Source organism: Chelon labrosus, assembly GCF_963514085.1.
Source record: "Chelon labrosus genome assembly, chromosome: 13".
In the NCBI taxonomy this organism is placed as follows: Eukaryota; Metazoa; Chordata; class Actinopteri; order Mugiliformes; family Mugilidae; genus Chelon; species Chelon labrosus.
In genome coordinates this window covers 17,810,279-17,820,504 of record NC_140346.1, presented here as the reverse complement: position 1 = coordinate 17,820,504, position 10,226 = coordinate 17,810,279, and positions in this window count along the sequence as shown.

Below are 10,226 nucleotides of genomic sequence, written 5' to 3'. Positions count from 1 at the left end.
GTGTTACTGCTGTGGATTCTGAAACAAATAAAATATGTGAATCGCTAAGATTTAGAGGTGTTGGTAGCAGCTACTGTGAACTTTGGACAGTGCTTTGGTAGCTGTTCCCTCCTGTATCCGGCAGCTGATCAACTCCAGACTTGAGCTTGCGCCGTTATAAAAGTTGCTGAGAGAGTGTCTTTAACCAAATGTTGCCTCTACTATGAGTGAGCTAGAGGTTAGAAGGTGAAGGTCAAGCTGAAATGTTGTCAGCCACACCCAGAAGTCTGACTTTAGGTTATTACAACGACCCTGCCTGTCCTTTAATTACCAGTAATTGACTTAAGCTCAGGAACAGCGACCAGGTCTTGCTCCAGTCTAATACCTCGTGGCTCCTTAAAGGTATTTCTGCTTTTACTGTTGTCAGTTTGAAACCCACCCTCCCCAAACGTCTTCTCTTCTTCCTCTCCGTCCTTGTGTTTCATTACAAGGTTGGCAATGAAGCTGAGAAGCTGTGAAGTCCCTGAGCTGACATACTATCAATCCGTTTATCCCCTTGGACTCTCCTCCATTTCATCCCACCGTCTCCACATTTTCTGCCAGTTAATTTTCTTGCAGGTCTTGATGAATTTATATTTAGTTTTATGTTTATTTTAGATTTCCTATGTCCAGTTGTTGACTTTAAAGACAGTATCAAATTGAAGTCTAATAGTAGATTTGTCAGTCACAGTCGTTGTCAAATATCATACTTATCGATTGTTGGTGCCGTCAGGCAAACTCTTCATCTGGTATTTAGGAAACTTCATATCCTTGAGCAAGTAGATGTTGCCCTGGAGATCAAACCCGGCAAGAAAACATTAGAAGACACTATTAAAGCACGATCTCACAAACCCTTGAACGCACCACCAGGGAGAAACTCTTAAACCTCACTGACCCACAGATGGGCCAAGCATTACGAATTTATGTTGAGCCACCAAACTTAAGAACTATAAGTTAAACCTAAGTTTCCAATGGGGAAGCCCGTAGCTATAAATAATCCAGAAGACATCCAGATTAAACGCAGCAGTCCCTTAGTTTGAATGTTTCAGCTGTGGTAACCATCATTCAGGTGGAATAAGATGACAAAAGAATATAAAGAGAGTATATATGACATACTTTTGTTGCTTTTAAGATGCTTATTCAACGTTCAAAGTAATACTTAAGGGGACAGAAAAGGACTAAGACATGGAAAGTTCACTGGAGTTCTATAAAATGGGTGAATACACATTGAGGTTTCAGAGATCCTTGCTCCTCCAAATGAGCACTGATCCCAGCCTCCAGCTTTCCCATCCTCTGGAAAAGCTGTCGGCCGCCTGTCCCGCTGACTTCCGACGGGGGTGGAGAGAAACCTTTAAAGTAATACCTCACCGCCTTCTTAACAAGCCGTCCATCCGTCCTGCATCCCAACGTTCCCACCTCCATACTGCTCCGTCCCTCCATGGACACATAGACCGAGGCCTCATCAGGAGAGGAGGCGGAGGAGTAGGAGGAGGAGGAAGGTTTTTGGATTTATTCCCTCCTCTCTTACTTCTTTCCTCCATTTTTCTCTTTCAGCAGTATCACACATAATAAGTTATAGATCAAAGAGATCATCAGTCATTCAGCGGCGGTGGGACGGAGGGCAGCAAGCCTGAACAGAAAGGGAACTGGGCCTCAGTGCAATAGTAGCAGCAAACACACACACACACTCACACACACTCACACACACATTGAAGTGTGTGTTTGTGTGCGCACTAAATACTTCCAAGCTGATAACGCGGGAATTTATGAGCCTCTTTATCCCGTCAGTAAATGATCCAACCATCCACATTATCTCTGCTCAACTAAACATCTGCTTCTCCAGCGTTTCACAGCGCTGACCGTTGATTGTCACTCAAAGACAAAGAAGTGTTAAAATAATAACGGTAATGGATTTTTATTTTCATGCGATGGTTGAGTGCATCTGCAGAACCAGTCTTATGTGTCAGAGTCATCTGTCATTGTGATTGTGATGTTATTGCCATTCTAACTTCATGTAATAAGGGTGATATTAATAAAACGGTCCTCATGTCATCACGTATATGGTGTCAATTCCCTCTGCATGAAGCCCATTAATCCTACAGCCTCTGCGCTCAGGTTGTGAGTTTGATCGACTGATTTACATGAATTAAATGTGCACCTGCAACCTCTAAATGGGTTCTTCTTCTGCTCTGCGTGGATTAAATGCCTTTAGGCACATGGCGACATCTCACGGTGCACACAGCATTTCTTTTAAGGTTTGATCATTCCAATGAAGTTCTATTTAAATACACATTCAAACTGCACAATGGGATCGAAAGCAGGCTGAAGAGGGGACGGCTGTCTATGAAATAAATGGAGCGAGATGCATAAAGAAAAGTTTGGGTTGCTGCCAGGAAAGCGGCTTAATGTAATGTCAAAATATCTAAATTTAGCCAAGGTTAACATCTGTCAGTAGAGGCAATTTTTACGCCAGCAGTTCCTCTAAATTGTCACATTTTTCAGAAGATTAAAGTGTATGAAAATGGATGGAGGTTTGCTTTACATATTTATGTTTTGGGTATCGAAGTTTCTGTTCATATGACAATCTCATAAGTCAGCAAGTTGAAGCTGCCAGCTACACGTGGCTATTTTTCATCAGCAATGGCTCAAATGCATGGACGTTAATGGGGTAGAAGTCGCTCGGATAAGGGCACAGTAGTGAGCATGAACTCATCCCGTCAACATTATAATTAATCGTATTATTAATCTTTAACAGCTTCACAAAGTGCTCTAAAAAGCATTTGGATACTGGCAGAGATACAGTCTGAAGGGTTTTATTCAGCAAACAGGCAAAAACAAAAACAAGAGACATTTGTTGAGCTGCTTCTGGGAAACAACTGTAAAAACTGCTGTGAGCATCAGCCTTTTAAGTTCAGTATTTTCCAGATATATTGGTGGATTCTTAGGGACTTCCCACTCTCCACCTGTAGCTATGTGCACTTTCACCATCTTTTAATGGTAGTCCTAATTTCTGGAAGTTTCCAACCACATTTTCAGATCCACTATAACACCTGTATTTAAGATTACATTTAAAATAAAAAATACTTCTAAAGTTTCACATTCTAATATTAAAGTAGGTTAAACATGTTACTAACCCTTAAAAGAGCAATACAGACCACTAGAACATTTTTCTAGCAAACTGTTTGCACTTGATCTAATGGACAGTTTCTGTGTGTTCACACCACATCCATCATGATGCTGATCAGTTTCACTTGCAAACATTAATCAGATCAGTTTGTGTAAAATGTTAAGAAGCATGTTAAATAATGAAGCTCAGCATAATTTTAGTTCCATAGCCAGACAATGCTAACAGAGCAGCTAAATGGAGAAAACATATTTAGTCATATTTTGCAGCTATGAAAGCTAGTGGTCTGCTGGATGTAGGAATCTGTAACTGTTTGCCAACAATACTGACCTTTTAAGGACTTCCACAGCCATTTAAAGCTGAAAAGATTATAACTGTTGCTTCAAGAGTTGATACATAGTACATCACAGCTTGATGATGAAAAACGACTTCACAACACCCACCACACGTTACCACACCAAACAGAATAAAGGGGAACTTAAAACAGATTTCATAAAAGATGGTGTTAGCAGTTGTGATAGAAAAACAAAAACAAAAAAACACTGTAGTTTGGACCTAAGGTCATTATATCAGCACAACCGACATTGATCAAAAGTTCAAATCTGTCTCAGTTTAAATGAACAAAGCCACTGAAACTTGAATTATTTAAGCAATATAAACGTGCATGTAAAGGACGCTTGTTTTGCTGTAAAACGTGGAAAGAGTTAAAAATGAATGAATGTGTGAGTAAAGCTCTCGTCATGACGCAGACTTGGAAAGAGGCTGTAAAAAAAAATGTAACCAGTGAAGTGACACTGATAAACATCAACCTAATGTGAAGTGTTGTTTACAGAACTTATGGAAACAATGGGGCTTAATCACTTGGTCGTCTGTTGCCTTTTTCCAAAATCAAATTTTCCCGAGAAGAGCTCTGCACGAAACCGAGTGAGTCATGAGAGTAAAGCTTCACGGCCCCAGAAATATGCAAAGATGGATGTTCGGACGCTTAATGTGATCGATGCCACAGCAGTAAACAGCCTGAATGGCAAACATGAAGAGCTGGTGAGTCATTTCTGTGATTACTGTACATTTAGCTTCACATGAAATTATGTTACTCTTGATGAATCTGATTATCTTCTATTAACTAATCTGTCAGTTTTAAAGAATGTTGTTATCTTTGTACACATCAGGCAGGGCAGGTTCATTGCGTCAAAGCCATGCATGGGGTGGAATGCAAACAGCTTAAACACCATAATAAAACTAAAGCAATCGACTAGAGCGACATCTAACACCTGATATTAAGAGTCTGACTCATCTAGAAAACTGGTATCCAAGACATAATCAAGTGTCCATTTGTCATTTAAAAGACCAGTGTGTAGGATTAAGTATAAACTGAATATAGTACTCATTATAAAGTTTTCGTCATTTATAATTATCTTGTGTTTTTGTTGGCTTAGAATAAACCCTTCATGTTTACGTAAGGAGTGTGTTGTCTTTCAAGGAGCCCAGCTTGTTGCACTGCTTTAGTTCTCCTGTTGTCCTGTACAGAGAAACCCAACCTGAAGTGGTAAGAAAGTACAAGTGTGTTTGAACTGCTTTCACTAGCTGTTAATTTTTTTATTTGTCACCCAATTATGTGTGTCAGTTTTCACGTATGCAACTGCTAAGAAGATGTGAGGCTGTTTTGTGTAATTACCAGAAACTCAGCGACACAACGGTGCCAGATCACAACCCATTCCTTAACGTCCAGGATATTTCCACCCACTTGGCAACTCATCTTTTCCAAAGTAGGTCTTATCTGTGGTTTCCAGCGGATACATGCCAGCCTGTCATTTCTATAACATCTCCTTATATGCTGATGATACTCTAATGTGGAGCAAAGGTCAAACTAGTAAAAATGCTTCTTTATAACATATATTTTATGTGTTTATATCTTACATTGGTGTATTGGTTTTCAGACAATAAATTCTTCGAAATGACATGTTTGCACCCGCATTTCTCCATATTTACCTAAAACCATGCAACTCTGACCAAATTCAACTATATTCTTTCACACTACATGGTACATACGTTGTTGTTATTAAGAGGTGGATACTCATTGGTTTCCATATGGCATAAACTTATAAAAAGAAGTGTAAATGAAGTATAGTATAAACACTCCATTTAAATTACTGAACACAGATGTGTAGCAGCAAGAGAGGAAGGACCCAAGTGCAAGGCACAGAGGGAGGCGGAACCAGGAAGCACAATTACTTTAATACAAACTCAGAACCCAGAACTTTAATCGCTGTAGGGAGTGCAGGGTAAACAAAAAGTCAACAAAACAGATAAGGACCGAAACCGAGACAAGAACACGAGGAAGCATGAGTGGAGGACAAACAAGGTTAACATCACAGACAACTTTACAGAGAGCAAAGGGAAAGGCGGAGTTATTTATACACACATGGGTGGAGGGAAATAACAAGACACAGGTGAAACTAGTGAGGGCGGAGCACACAAGGAGAAATCAATCCGGCAATCAAAGGGGGGAAAACACAGGTAAACACAAGGGAAACCAAACAGGGTCACAGAAAATACTCAAAATTCAAAACCATGACAAGATACGGTAATTGATGCTTGCATTTTGCTTTTTTGTCTTTTTGTATGCTCTCCATTGGTACATATTTGCACATCAATTTTCCATTGCATTTCATTGTAGTGGTATCTGTGCACAATGGAATATTACTGATTAAAGTCTAATGACAATAACGGAACAGAAAAATACAAGCATGCGAATAGTGTCTAAGTGTTAAACACAGTTCGTAGCGTAGACATGAACAACCCCCTTATAACACGTACAAACACGTAGTGTATATCTGCTGGAACAGACCCAATAAGCATCAAATGCATGAGTAAAGAGACACGACAACAAGATGCTATGAAGTGTTTAGATTCCTGACCAGATTCTTCCAGTAAATACTTACATACTCTTCACTGTTTTTAGATGTTGAGAGCTTTAGAGGGGAATGACATTGCAAAAAAAAAGAAAAAAAAAAAAGCAGGATGATTTGTGAGTGTTGTGTGCAAGCAAGGACAAATGGATGTCAGAACGAGAGGAGCAGAGAAAGGAGAGGAAGACTAGATTTCATTAGATGTTCATATGAAAGAGTCCACTCCGGTGAAATGGCCACACATCCTGCATGAATGTACACACAGACGGACACACACACACACACACTGACAGAGTTTACACAGACAGTCGCACAAACATGGTCTGACTTTTTTCATTCACCAGAGAGGAATTCCAAAGTGAGTTTTTGCAGCGATAAGATTTCATTCTTTCGTCCTGAGGTCAGTGTTTCTGGAGAGAGGCATGTGTGTGTGTGTGTGTGTGGGGGTGTGTGTGTGTGTGTGTGTGTGTTCCTCATGCCATCACATCATACCCCGTCTGCTGCCCACTGAGTCACCCAAACCAAACCATTCTTCTTCGTTTCACTAGAAAGACTCCAGGGACGGTTAAAGGGGAAGTTTTAAACCCAACCACTCACAAACCTAAGATTTAAAGCTATTTATAATATGTACTTTTCATCCAGCTGTAATGAAAGGAATCTCTGTATGTGGGTGTTTGTGTCTGCTCTTCGCTTTTCAACTGTTTATCCAATCTTCTTCACGCTTTGGGGGTGTACTCACGGGGACCAGAGTAAGTGCTGTGTCAGCTGTGAAGTTGCCTGCCTGTTTAACCTGAAACTTGTTTTCTGCTACACATTCACAATAGTGCGTCTTTGTCCTCAATGGGCCTTCAGCATGAGGGTGCACTGACGGCGCTTTCACAACAGTTTTTAACTCACTGTATTTCCTCAAATACTATAAATCCGTAAAGGGGTCACTCCAAAGACTATCACTGCTATCGTTAGCAGGACGCATCTCATTAAATCTTTTGCCGGCACAAACTGAACTAGTGACTTTAAAATGCCACCACACCTTTTGACATTGCTGTAAAATATAGCGCTTGTGAATAATAATCTGGAAAAACATGAATAATTAAAGGGGAACTACTATTTTTTTACAAACCGGACCTTATTTCTGGCATAAAATATGATCATTTACTCACCCATATAACTTTTGTGTCATTTGTAGTCAGTCGGGAGATAATTAGATCAGCGTGTATCCATACAGTGGGAGTGACTGGGGCACCGAAACACAGCCTCTAAATAACACATTATCTGCCACGAAACTCGTTCATTTCACCAATATTTGTTCGTACGCTAGTGCTATTCCCCTTTGAGTCCGGAGTTACCTGTTATCATCATCCGGGGTCTGTAGATTGACCTAACAGTAGCAAATTATGGGTAAACAAGCCGCGCAAGGTGTGTGCACCGCTCAGAGATGACATCATCCAGGCCAGAAGACATCATCCGGGGTCTGTAGGTCAATCTACAGACCCCGGATAATGATAACAGGTAACTCCGGACTCAACGGGGAATAGCACTAGCATATCATAACAAAATATTGGTGAAATGAACAAGTTTCGCGACAGATAATGCGTTATTTAGAGGCTGCGTTTTGGTGCCCCAGTCAGTCCCACTATATGGATATACGCTACGACTCCAAATGACACAAAAGTTATATGGGTGATTAAATGATCGTATTTTAAGCCAGAAATAAGGTCCAGGTTGTAAAAACAGTAGTTCCCCTTTAAGAATGTAGGTAGTTTTCACGGTAGAACAACTGTGCCTTTTCAAAGTATGTTTTTGTTGGTGTGAAAAAAAAATAAATATTGTTTGCTTTCTCTTTAGATATTTTAGTCATATCTGTGTAAGACTGTTTTAATTTTCTCCAGTTCATTGCTACAGGGAATACTAAAATGTGATGTGTTATGCTTTTTATATTAAGATAACCTAACTCCAAGTGTAGGGTCACAAAAGAGCTATAGGGCCAAACCCCTACCTGTAATGTCTGAAAACCCTGTGAGTTGTACCCAGAGTTCCTTTACTTACAAGTGACTTAAAAGTGTTTATATTTATTTAAAGGATTTATGTATTGGTCACACTGGACTATGAAAACAAAACTTAAATAACACATAATGTTACTGGCCTGAACTCTTGGAATAATTTCCTCATTGTGTCTAAAACTATTCTTGGAAGTATGTGGAAATTAGACCTAATGTTCAACTGGTGCTTTTCATATTAAATCATTCCATTTATTTCTTAGCATATCCGAAGATCATTTAGTAAGCGCACAGCAGGTCAGCTGAAAACACACAAAAAAATGTCAGATTAGTCTTGAGGGACGGATACGGTTCGGCGCACAGAGCGTTTCCAGTAATAAATCAATCATTACATAAATTGTAATTAGTATTAAATTACACCGTCTGTCCAGCGAATGTACGTTCAAAAAGTTGTCTGGAATTTAAAGACAGAACCTTAATAAAGATGTTGTCGTGTCCAGAAGGCTATGGACTGAATCGGGAATAATGAAAATGATCATTGCTTACCCAGTAAAAATGCGAAAATGATAGCAAACACAAGCTAACCGTGAATACAAATAAAATAAGGAATGAATGGAAATGGAAACAGGAAGTCTCGTGGTCACACTCCTCCACCACAGAACATTTAAAGACAAGGTCACGGAAGAGGCAGAGATGGAGTGTGTGGGTGTGTTTGTGTGTGTGTGTGTGAGAGAGAGAGCATCATATAAGCTAGTGTGCATTCATTATCTTGCTCAAGGACAAACACCCTCTTACTCAGGAAACTAGCACTACTGTTACAAATTCATTCAGTAATTCAGTTTTGCTCTCTCTCTCTCTCTCTCTCTCTCTCTGTCATAACACACTCATTCAGACTGGTAGATCACTGAAAATGCTTCTTTTTTTTTTTAATTGGTGTAAACTGGAAAAGTAGCATCATCCAGGCAGACTATGTCATCTCTAGCATCTTTTGAATTGAGCTATGTTTAGATGATGCTCTACGGTGGATGTTTACAGTTTGTGGACGAAGAGCACCCATTTGATTAAAGTGTATACTTTCACAGTAGATCTGTTTTTTCATGTAGCAAACAAACAAATCCACTCATATTGTGACTGTTACGTGCATTATTCCCACTTGTTAAAACACAGTGTTGTAGATCATGCAGATCATGAGTCGGTTAAAATATTTAAAGTAAAGATCAGCCAAATCTCAAAGTTAATCAGAAGCCAGTACAGTACATCTCAAAGTACAGGAACCCCAAAAACATTTCAAAGGTATTGGCGAGGAACCATATTTGGTAACTTCATTCATTCATTCATTTATCTTCTGTAACCGCATGTTCCTATGAAGGGTTGCAGGCGGGGCTGGAGCCTATCCCAGCTGTCATCGGGCGAGAGGCGTGGTACACCTTGGACAGGTCTCCAGTCTATCACAGGGATTACACAGAGAGACAGACAACCATTCACACTCACACCTATCGCCAATGTAGAATCATCAATGAACCTAACCAGCATGTCTTTGGACGGTGGGAGGAAGCCGGAGTACCCGGAGAGAACCCACCTTGTTTTGACCTAGATTTTTTTTTCGTTTTAAATGAAAATAAAAAATCCTGACAAATGTCACAAAAGTAAAAAAAGTCTTTCTATGTCCTGCAATAACACTCTTGGGCTGAAGTTTAGAATTTCCAAGTATTTCAATGAGTGCCCTATGAAGGGTTAAAATACATGTGCCTATGAATAAATGGTGTGTCAATATATGAGAACCTTGAACCTCAATTATTTTAAACAACCTTTTAGTAGTAAACTTTATGCCTATATGCAGTATAAATTCATTTTAGAGGTCAGCATTACAGTTGGTCATCCATGAAACAGTCCAATTTTTGCACATGAGCACAAAATCTGGATCGACCATACACAACACAAAAACAAACAGTGAAATCAATCACTCATCACAATAATGAAAATAGTGCTACTACTTAGTGTAGTGTGTAGTTTTCAACTCTGCCTGGTATTGTAAGTGGCCTGTTGTTTATGGAGCTTCTGAACCAGTTGACTTGGTATTTAAAAAAAAAAAAAGAGTCGTGTATATTTCTTAAAGCAGGTGCCAGCCAACACAGAAGCAAGAATTAATCTCTGCTGGCACACACTTCGCTTATACAG